Consider the following 12,477-nt stretch of genomic DNA (forward strand, 5'->3'; position numbering starts at 1 on the left):
AAGAGCGGTCATCATAAGGATTAGGGCCTTTATAAAGGTAAGATTTAGGCCCATTTGGATGTGGGTAATGTAGGTATGTGACCCAATAGCTCGGTTTGCACTTTGGGGTCAAGGGTAAAACAAGAATGTAGTGTTTCAGACTTGTTTTATGAATTTTGGATTTTATTTCGGTTGGGTTCCAGGTTAAATAAAGTTTATAGAAGTGTGGGGCTTCTCGTTACCTTTCCGTGGATATAAGGATCGTCGGAATCGGATTTATAACGAAGAAGTTATGGCCTTCGGAAGTTTTGTGGTTTTCAGGCTTAGCCGAGTACGCGGGGAGTACACAAAGCGTACACGGGGCGTACTAGTGAAGAAGGAGTATGCTGGGCGTACCTTGGAGTACGCTGGGCGTACTGACCAGGATGGTCTCAAATGTTCTTCGGAGTACGTTGGGCGTACGCCAATCAAATCAGAACCCTATTTTAGGGTCTTGGACCCTATTTAAATACCTTATCTCATAAACTAACCCTAATATCTTCAGCCTCCACCCCTCTAAACCCTAAAAATCGTCCTCAATCATCCATGGTGACATTTTGGAGCTCATGGAGTCCATTTTTGGAGTATTTGGTACATTTCCAAGAAGGTGGAGTTGATGCAAAGATGGGGGATCAAGGAGAAGCTTATGGATCTGGCTTTTGTGACTCATTTTCAGCTTAATGAAGGCATAAAGCTTTGAACTTGATCATTCATCTCTTAGATCTATCATTTATGGGTTTTGGTGCCTTTTTGGTCCCAAGGATGAAGCTTTATGGTTCAAATCTGATTCTTAGGCTTAGGGTTTCCACCCTTGGTGCTATTTGAGTCCCTAAGGCAGAAAGTTGCCATCTTGGAGGTCTTAATGGGTTCATGTAAGAGTTATGGCTATTTTCATGAAAGTAGATTGTTATACTTTGAGTATTGGGTTCATGTGGGTCATATAAGTCACCAAGTCAGTGACTTTATGGATTAAGACGTTAAGTAGAACTCAGATCTGTAATTTGGTCCCTTGGTTTGAAGCATTAAGTGCTTAATTGCAAAAAGGACTTAACAGAGGAGTACGTTGGGCGTATAAGCTGGTACGCGCAGCGTACAAGTCACGAACCTAGTACGCGCTGCATACAGATGAGTATGCCTTGCGTACTCAGTCAGGATGGGTTTTGTTTATTGGGCTTCGGTGTAGGCCAACTGTTGGGCTTGTTTATTTTGGGCCCGTTGGGCCATCTGGTTGTGGGCTGTTAGTGATGTGGGAAAAGGCCCCGGAAGGATTTGGGCCTCATGGAAAGGCCCATGTAGAAGTTGGGCCCAATTTGGAAAATTGGGCCATTGATGGATTTATGGACATTATAGTGTTGGGCTTTTGTTTGAGTTGGGCCTTAGTTTTGGGATCATACTGGGCCAGGGGTACAATGGTCATTTTACCCCCATGCATGGATTAAGGGTTTTAGTAAGGGACCCAATTGCTAATTGGGTATATTGATCGGTATTGATAGCTCAAGAAGTGGACATGGCAGCAGCTAAGGATTTCTTTCAGGAAGCTTCTGCATTCGAGGTGAGTTATCCTGACTATATCAACAGGGTCTAAGGCACCAAGGCCGGCCCTTTATGGATTGTATCCGGTTATGGCATGATATGTTTATTGGTTTGCATCCTGGTAGTTAGGATGAGGTTATGTTTATGGTTAGTGACCTGGTTAGGTCGGTGTCCTGGTTATAGGATGGTATTATGTGATATGCTAGTATGATTTGTTAGATCGGTATCCTGGTAGATAGGATGTTATATGATGTTATGATCTGTTAGATCAGTATCCTGATTGATAGGATGATATATGTTGTTATGATCTTTTAGATCAGTATCCTGGTAGACATGATGTTATATGTCACTATGATCCGTTAGATCAGTATCATGGTAGATAGGATGTTGTTATACTGTTATGATCTGTTAGATCGGTTTCTCTGTTTATAGACTGCTATCTGTTATATGTGCACATGTTTGTTTGGCGGTTGAGGCTTATCTGCTTTGTGCGAAAGCCAATAGACCTGGGCATTCCAACCTGTTGGTTGTGGGCCGTGAGTATTCCATCCCGAGGATGATTGGACTCATAGTATGTGGGCATTCCAACCTGTTGGTTGTGGGCCTGGGGTATTCCATCCCGAGGATGATTAGACCTATAGTATGTTGGCATTCCAACCGGTTGGTTGAGGGCCTGGGGTATTCCAACCCGATGGTTGACTGGACCCATAGTATGCTGTTTATGATTATATGTGTATTGTTGTGAGTATGAGTATTTTGGGGTAACTCACTAAGCTTTCGGGCTTACAGTTTCAGTTTATTGTTTCAGGTTCAGCGGATAGCCGTGGGAAGGCGAAGGCGTGACCGTACACTTCCTCGATTGATGATTATGATTTCTGGGAACTCTGATGTTTAAACTATTTTGAAAACAAATTGTAATTACTGAATGGTTTTAAATGATTTAAAAAGTTTTAAATTGGCTCGAATTTTATAGTTGTTACAAGGAGAATATGGATTCTAACATAACCATTGGATGTAAATCAACACCAATCGCGAAATCTCGTTTGAAAGTTAGGGCTAGGAAACCATCTTCGTTGCAGTTGTGTATGTAGTTGAATGGCCAGATTCCAAACTTCGATTCAAGTTTCTATGAACCAATTAACTCTGGAAAAAACAATCCTGGTAACATCTGGGATTATTCTGATTACGAAGTTGCTCTAGCTTCCTCATAGTGTACACTCCCTAACATGTTCGATTTTACTTTGAAAGTTCATAGGAAGGTCAAGGAAAACAAGTTGACTCTTTGATTTGTTAAAGTTGATTAATGATTCTCGATTTCATAGGGTTCATAATCGAGAAAGTTCTATACTCGTGATCTCGATTTTATTCAAACTGACTGTTTGATTTATTAAATCTTTCTTTAACACATAATCAAATCGACTGCTGGTTGGTGATTAATCCGGATTATCTTTATAAATCGATTGATTTTGATCTCAATATTGACTTGTTTCTAGTGATTCAATGAGTTGCATATTGTTCAAAGTTAGTCTCAATTTTGTGGTTAAATCATAAAGATTATCAATTTGGAAATGTAATTCAGTGGTTCCGTATCGATTGATATCAGTAGATGAATTGATTTGAATCCAAAAGTAAATATGATGGGATATGGATTGATTATCGGAAGGCGCCGAAGTGGTACCAACGAGGGGTATTCAATGAGGAGGCGGTATTACCGGTGAGCATGAAAACGACGGAGGAGATAGAGGAACTCAAAGTGTTGGGAAGATGGTGTGATTTCCAAGCGAGTTGCAGTCTGCGGGCATGAAAAAGGGATGTAGCAGAAAGAGTGTGTGTGAAAGTGAAGGTGTGACTTAGAATTAAAAAGGAAGCCACATCAGCTTCAAATACTTATCTGGCCTATGAAGCCTGCTATAGTAGGTAGCAATGATTAAAAAAGTAGGTCGACAACAACTTTACTCCTTCAAAAAGCACAGGAATAAGTTATATATATATATATATATATATATATATATATATATATATATATATATACACGATCCGGTTTTATGCGGTTTGAAAATTTTGAAACCGCAAGCTAATCCGTTCATTACAGTTTGAAAATTTTGAAGTCGCAAGCCAAACCGTAAAGAGAAAACCGCAAACCCAAACTGATGACCGGTGTGGCCGGTTTCACGGTTTCAAACCGAACCGTGAACACGCTTAGGTGAAGGTGCTAACAAAGGTGACCATTAGACCATAGAGGAAAAGCATATAGTGCATACCTCCGCCAACTTTGCTTTCCTGGACTTGGGTTGAGCAACATTTATAACAACAACATCATCTTCATCTGGTGGGCGTTTAGTACCCCGTTGTGACCCTTGTGGGCTACGAGATTGTTGGTGGGGTGGCAAACAATTATAATTAAGGCCGTTAATTATAACTCTGCAGTAAATAATAGGCACACACACACACACACACACACACACACACACATATATATATATATATATATATATATATATATATATATATATATATATATATATATAGAGAGAGAGAGAGAGAGAGAGAGAGAGAAAGAGAGAGAGAGAGGTGGTCTAAATGAGAACCATCATGGTGTTCCCATTGCGCCGTCAAAATATGTGCTCAATTTTATGTCATTTATGTATATCATTATGAGGTCTCTTTCGTATATCCTCTAATCCTTCTTCTACATGTTAAAACCGTGACAATATTTATTTTGTAGTAACATGGTCAATTGCCATCGGTGGTGATCGTTGCCTTGAATAGAAAGAATATGTGTTGCTCAAAGAGAGAGCGCATGATGATACCTTATGTCGCCTATAGTTCTCCATGGGGGGAGGAATTTGGAACAACTCACCCAATGTAAACTTTATGTACAACAAATAGTACAATGTGGTTGCCTCAGTATCGGTTTCACCCATCTTCATTTTAGGTCGATGTTCTTCATCCTTATCGACATTATAAATGTCACAAACCTGAGGCCAATTCAACCTTCTAATGTGTTGTCACCAGTTGATCCAAGGAATATTTTTATTTGGACGCAACACAAATTTTCTTATGACTATAGGGAAACATCTCTTGTATCTATATCTAACAAACTAGGAGAATACCCGCGTGTTGCGCAGAATACAACAATATATTTGAAATCTTTACAAATATATGTTTTTTAAATATACCAATGACGTTGTTGTTAGTTCTTATATAATAAATCTTATAATAAGTTGGTATAAACATTTTTTGTTTTGAATTACATGATAATGTAGACATCTTTTAAAATTCGATAATCCAAATGGTCTCGATGGCATCTACATGCAGGTTACTCATAAATATAATTAAATATAATATATGGTTTAATGATGTTTATAGTTGTTGTTATGATTAATTAATTTTAAAAACTTTGTTTGCTTTAGATTTTAATTTCTATAATTGTAATTATTTAAAACATCAAACATTGTTTTTGTTTTTAAAGGTAACAATATAATTTTTGTATATAATGTTACTTTTAACTATTGTTGTTGTAAGTTATTTAAAATAACATATTTGGAAACTTTTAATTATTTTAATTTGGTTTCATAAATTTAATTTTTTTAAAATTTATTTGATGAATATTTTTACTTTCTTTGATTGTAATTATTTAAAACAACAAACATTGTTTTTTTCTTTTTAAAGATAATATTATAATTTTTTATATAATATTATATTTAACTATTCTTATTGTATGTTATTTTTAAGCTACTTATTTTCAAATTCTTAATGATTATAAAAACTAGTTTCATAGTTGTTTTTGTTAATTTTGGATTACAATTTAGTCTCTCGATTTTTTTTAAAGTTTAACTAAAATTTTTATTTAAGTTATTCGTTTAATATCATATTGAAATTAATAATTTAACTATTTTATATAAAATCATAAATTATAAAAAAGTTGTGGCTTTAAAATGACAATTGTTCACATACGACAACATATTTAAACTAATAAGTTAACTATAATATGTTAAAAAGTTAAAGTCATAATTTTATAAATAGAAGTAAAATACGATATTTTAATATTGCAGTTTAGTTAATTTTTGATTAAAATTTAGTTTTTACATCAATTTAAAATTATTAACCAATTTATAATAATTATTAGAAAGAAATTGAAAAATAATGGGGTTTCAAATGCATGTGGTGCAAGTAAAAATGTCTTTTTTATAAGTATATATAGATATAGATGGTGTTCACAAATTGTAAGTATTGAGATAAAAATATTAGCATTTACTAAAACTATATGAATACTTTTTCTTGTAATAATTTTTTTTGATGTCGTCTTCATCCGAAATAGTAAAACCCACACATTTTCTATAAAATCTTCAAAATCTATAACACTTAATGTAATATCCAGTTTTCAGGATGTTTGTAATTTTGGGTAGGGACCGTAATTTGATAAAGAAAGGATCTTGGGCTTCAAGGGAATAAAGTTTGAACCTTATTAGATGTTGATAATGTTAGATATGTGACTTAAGTCCCTGAATTATGTGTTGGAACCAAAGAGGTAAAATGGGAAAAGTGATATTGTAGACTTTTGCATGTATATATTAATGAATTAAGTTCTATATGTTTTAAGTCAAACATAATTGAATATAATTATGGGGCTTGTTAATACCTTCATGTGCATATAAAGATCACTGAAAACGAGTTTGGAATGAAAAAGTTATGATTGTTTGAAGCTGGAATGGATTATGTGAAACCCATCACCACAACACGATGGGAAGGTTACCACGGCATGGTGAGTAGTGCAACCCAAGCCCATAAAATTAGGTTTTCCTCCATATTTAAAGGTAATGATTCCGTGTTTTAGGTCATTTTGCATCCCCCATAACATCAAAAGCTCCTTGGGAGCAAACCCTAGCCTCCTTCTTCATAGTTTGAGCATATCCTCTCAAATATTACACTTATATGTTGGTTTTTGGTGGTTTTGGGTGATGCCTTTTTGCAAGATTGGTCATTGAAGCTTGGTTCCAAAAGATCTCAACTCTCATTCACTTTTTGGACCTTTATAAGCTACAAAGTTCCTTGTTTTTTGGTATTTTGTCTTTGGATCTTGAAGTATTATGATTTTTAGTCCATAGAGTGATGTTTTGGTCCTAAGACCTTTGTGTTCTTGGAGTTGGATGAACTCTAGAACTTCTACGTGTAACGTCCCAAAAATTACAATAAATTTAAACTTTTCAAAACATTTATATTTATAATAAAAACCATGAAATCCAATAATTAACCAAAACCATTAAGTTTCAAGTATTCAAATAACATTTCAAAATCAAAACATACTTCCAACAATATTAATCAATTTATACTTCAAAACAACGGCAGAAAACTAATATTCTTAAAATCCCATATCAACAGTCTGTGACAAGGACTCAATCTTCAACCGCGCTAGCGTACAATCAAGCTAAAGCCTCATTCATATCATATGTACATGTAATAAGCATTTTATAAAGGAAAGGGTAAGCACGAAGCTTAGTGAATCCCAACACAACATAATAATAGAAGTATTACATCCTACTCCTACATTCCATGCCATCAACAAATATGCAAACATCCATATAATATATAAACATCAAGATCATACATCTAGTGTCTATTTGGGAACACATCCCAAACAACACCCAAATAAAGACTCGATATTCAGTCGTCGAGTCCACGGACTTGGCGTTTCTGCCTTCGGTCCCCCTGACTTGGCACAATGGCCTTCGGTTAGTCGGCTCGGTATTCAGCCGTCGAGCCCAAACATATCGACTCGGTATTCAGCCGTTGAGCCCAAACATATCATGTATATACATTCCACATAACAAATAAGTACATCAAATATAACTAATGGAACAAGTATTACTTTAACTATCAACCATATAGTTCCTAGTCTCACCCGACCTAACAGTAGGCATATAATACCCTAAGGTTATGAAGTGAGGAACTCACCTCAAGTAGTCAAACAACATTCAAATAATCCAAACACCCCTTCACACCAGATCGACCTTCAACTTCCTAATAATGACCAAAAAGAGTTAAGTTATGGTCCTTTGATATCTCAAAAGTACAATGACTCATGGGTTATTTTTTTCAGATTTATACATAAAAGTTATGGTCTGTTCGGGACCTGTTTTACCCCCTTTAAACACCTTATTTTTCAAAACTGTTTTATATGCATGAAGGTCAGATCCTTATCTTTAAAAGTAGTATTCACACACCTTAGAACGATTTTTCTAAAATGTTTGGCAATTTTTACAAAACTGCTTTGCAAAACAGTTCATTACAGACCAATCTAGGTAAATGGTCGGTTTCACCCTAGTTAGACGCATTTCTATTTTTTTTTTTTCAAAACTAATGAAATGTAGAGAACGCAAAAATGAAAACTTTTCAAACTGGTTTCGACCTAAAATGATGTTCCATGATTTTTATCCGATTTTTACAAGACAGGGACAAATTAGACTTTTTATGTTAATTTCCCAGCTTTGACTTATTGGGTTAACTTGGCATCTTAACCCAATAAGTTATCACTCCATGATTTCAATCCCTCAAAAATGATGTCTTAGCAGTAGCCATATTGTCTCGAGTCTAAATGAAAATCCCGACATCAAATCATGACTCAAAGCATACAACTTTAATGAGAAAACAAAAGTATAATGCCCCTTTTAGTAAGTCCTTCGAGTTAGGGTTTGGTTTCTTCACAAACTCTAGCTTCATATTCCCGAAACTCCACCAGCCATTGTCACCATAGTACATTGGCTAATGGTGGATGTGAATGGCAGCCATGGCCGAGGCCATAGTGATTCTCGGTTATACCAAAATCTAACAAAAGAGAAGAAGAAAAGAATTCAATCATTCACCTTTCACAACTGATCTTCTCTTGATCCCACCTTCTTGCTCGACCTCTCTACTCTTTCTCCTTCCTTGGATTGACACTCTAACTCTAGCCTCCCTCGTCGACCAGAAAATGTCCCGCTCTCCCTCTTCTCGGCTTGCAGTAATCGTGACGCACACACACACCAGGGCTAGACACATTAAGTTTTCCAATGTCTTGTGGAATTTCACTTAACACTTAAGGGCACATGCAACCTAAAGGATCTATGTCATAACACTTTGTGTGTAACATACAATGAACAACAAAACTAACATGAACCCTAATGTAATCAAAATACCAAGTTAGGATTACATACCTTTAATTTGTTGTAGTAAACAAATCACTTCAATATCCTATAGTTGTTGGTCTTGGAAAACTTAGTACCAAAAGGATGATGCCTCTAATGGCTCACACATAAAACCAGAAACCCTAGAATGAAGAGTATAGAGGAGAAATGAGGGAATTTTCGTTCATATGTCGATATGGAATGTCATGAATGAAATTTGCAAGCCAAGGGGTCCTATTTATAGTTTAGGTAACTTGCAGACAAAAAAAAAGATTTGAATTGATTAAATAATAAATTTAATCTTAATTCAAATCATTTCTTTTTATGCAACCAGAAGACTCCAAAAACCTAGAATAGCTCCCAAAACTGTCCATGTTTGGATGGTTCTAAAATTGCCTCTTTTGTTCAACTATTGAACAATTACAATTCACCCATTGCACCTTTAATTAATTCTATTTAATCCCGAATTAATTCTACATTAATTTTGACTAATAATTATTTATTTTTAATTGATTTCTGATTAATTTATTCACCGTATAAATTAACAAATCAATTATTTAACTATTGATCTCATATTAATTATTAATCATATAATAAATTAACAAACTATTATCAATTTCCAATTAATATATTAATCATATAATATATTAACAAATTATTTTCCCATAATTTCCAATTAGTTTATTAATCATATAATAATCTAATAAATTATCCCCCTCTCTCTCTCTCTCCTAATATTATTTCTAGCTATTTCTGATGTTGAGGGCAACCCAAAAAGGACTTTGCTTCAAATTATAAGAGTATACGAATTTAGTTATGAGTTTAGACACATTAATCCACGAATAACATCTATGTCATTTTTATGTGGAATACATGTATGTATATATGCTTATTGTGACACTTTTTGTGTCATAAACATATATACACAATATGGTCATTTTTATCATATAAAATGCTTATCAAATATCGTGATTCTTATAAATAATAAATGACATGAAAGTTATGTAATCATTGCGAGACTTAAAATAACGTATCTTAAAATATAAATAACGTGAATAAACGCAAGAAACGTAAATAATCTTAATTTAATATGCGATTAAGTGTAAGATGAAACGTAAACGTGAAATACAATAATAATCATAAATAAAGTGACGGAATGCTATGAATGTAAGTGAAGGTGAATAATTGAAAATAAATATAAATAACGTAAATAACATAATGATCGTGAATATGCCTAAATGAACGAAAGTGAACGAGCTAAACGTAAATATGAACGTGAATAAACGTAAAACGTAAGATAAACGTAAAGTTATGCGTGTACTCTCCCCTGAAAGAATAAAAAATAAAAGGGACCGTACAAACTCACCCTAGTCGCGTGAGGTTAATTCTTTTCGAGTTCGGGATGTTTTTCGGGTATCACCAGCTTTTGAACACAGAGGTTTTTGGACAATCTAAGCACACAAGGTTATGGATTTATCTAATTAGCACTTAATTGTAACATTTTTACCACAAAAGAGTTGTTGTTGGTGACAAAATAAGAAGGAAAAGATGAGTATTTTACCTAAGATTTTTGAGACAAGAAGAGGTTCAAAAGAGAGTTCAAGATAAGTAAAGTTTAGGAGCAAAAGATGGAAACTTCTTGGACCTTTTAATACTCAAAAATAGCTCTTTTTGGGGCAGTTTTGTTCCTCAAAATTCAGCAGCCACACAAGAGCTTTTAAGGTGCAAAATATGGCAGTTTTTTGGGGTTTTATACCACTCGAAAACAGCTCCTTTTGGGGCTATTTTTGTTTCCTTTTTTCACTCGAAATCATCCTATGGGGTTGTTTTGATCTTCAAAAATTAGTAGCTACACAAGGGATTAAGGGGTGTTTTGGGGCTGTTAATCTCGAGAAGAGAAGGAAGAAAGAAGGCTGAAAAAAGGGTTGTAAATGAAGGCATCCTCTTGGCTTCTTTGGCTGCTCAAAAATGAGAGAAAGAAAGTGTTTGAGAAGGTGATGAAATGAGAGAAAAAGAGATTGAGGAAACAGGAGAGGGTTCAAGACTTAGAGAGGTAAGGAGGAAGAAATGTGAGGGAAGATTTCTAGAATATATATAGAGTGATCATTTAGTTTGTACTTGGTGATTTTAACTTGTATTCATTTTGTACAAAAATATCTAAGTGAATATTGTGCACATGGGAGTTTTATGAGAGTTATGGAGAGTGATTATGAGGTGTACATATATATGAGAGATAGAGTTAGAGTTAGATAATGAAGAAGAAATTGTGTTATATCTAAGTTAAATATTGAATGATCAAAACTAGATCTTTTTGTACAATACAATATTTGTGGGATTTGAATTTGTACCATTTGCTATCTATCAGAGATTGGGTGCATGTGCATGTGATTTAATGAGAAAGAGAAGAGTGAAGGGTGTGTGTGATCTAACATCACATGCGGATGATTTAGTAGAAATTGCCTACTCCCTTCCAAGATGAATACATATATATATATATATATATATATATATATATATATATATATATATATATATATATATATATATATATATATATATATATATATATATATATATATGAGTATTTAATCATTAAAATACATAGTATATTTGTATTTAGGTATAAAAAATACATACCATATACACACATATGTATAAGTATTTGGGTATATAATTAAAAACACATAACATATAAATACTTGGGTATTTTTAATTATACATATTATATACTTAAATCGTATGCTTATGATATATATAATGATTTGGAAACTTAATGTATAATTATTTACATGTACACACTTTATAATAATGCTATTTATTTTTCGTCGTCTTAATTCATTAAATAAATGAACTCGATTTTCTAACAACATTTCATACGTGTCCGCTGATCGTGTAGAACATGATGACTCCAAAAATATACACGGAGTGGAATTTCGATACCCGAAACTATGTTAAAACGAGAATTTAAGGGTTTGCGTTCAAATGGTTACAATCCGATAGATTTCACGAAACTGGTTACACTTCACGATAAAAATATTATTAATATAAAATCGTACGTTAGACATAATCATGGTTTTAAATACGTTCTCAAGTTTTCTATTAATACGTACAACTTAGCTCCACAAGCAATTAAAGATAATATAATTACAATTGTTTATAAAAACATAGATCAACGTATAATAACTCTAATTATAGTAGGGATGGTGGTGGTTAACCGATAAACTTTTAACTTTTTTTTTCGCCAGTTGTTACAGATTTGCGTAATGGAACGAGGCTAAGAGTTATAACATCGGGTAAGCGTGTTATAGAAGCAAGGATAATTTCTGGAAGTAATATAGGAAACCATATGTTTATTTCAAGAATGTCTTTGACGCCTTCGGATAAAATGATTTCTTTTACATTTCAAAGAAAACAATTTTCACCGTATGTATGTTTTACGATGACAATAAACAATAATGAAGGATAGTCGCTATCGAATGTGAGGTTGTTTTTAGACAATCATTGTCCACTCATGGTCAGTTGCATTTGCATTGTCAAAGTTAAAAGAAAATATAGATTAAAAATATTAATTTTAGACAATTACGGTAAACTTAGCAATAAGATATCTAAGGTTGTATTCAAAGAAGCATTTGAAATTTTGTGTTTGTAACAATTATTTACAATATGTCAATAGTATTTTTATTAGTATAGACTCAGTTACCTGCTTATCATCATTTTAGATGCATTTATTTCGAAAGTTTACTTTAAAAAATGTTTAATTTTA

General features: G+C 33.6%; 1 long non-coding RNA gene across 1 annotated transcript; it reads right to left on the reverse strand.

The window, feature by feature from the left end:
* Positions 1-8,769: 8,769 nt before the first annotated feature.
* On the reverse strand, positions 8,770-10,778 carry LOC145169467 (uncharacterized). The gene is made up of 3 exons (XR_013742517.1): positions 10,276-10,778; positions 10,081-10,165; positions 8,770-8,857 (listed from the first exon to the last, which is right to left on the reverse strand). It is a non-coding gene; the product is annotated as an uncharacterized LOC145169467 (long non-coding RNA).
* Between the last annotated feature and the right edge of the window lie 1,699 nt (positions 10,779-12,477).

Source organism: Lactuca virosa, chromosome 4 (genome assembly GCF_052849685.1).
Source record: "Lactuca virosa cultivar CGN04683 chromosome 4, Lactuca_virosa_CGN04683_v6, whole genome shotgun sequence".
NCBI lineage: Eukaryota > Viridiplantae > Streptophyta > Magnoliopsida > Asterales > Asteraceae > Lactuca > Lactuca virosa.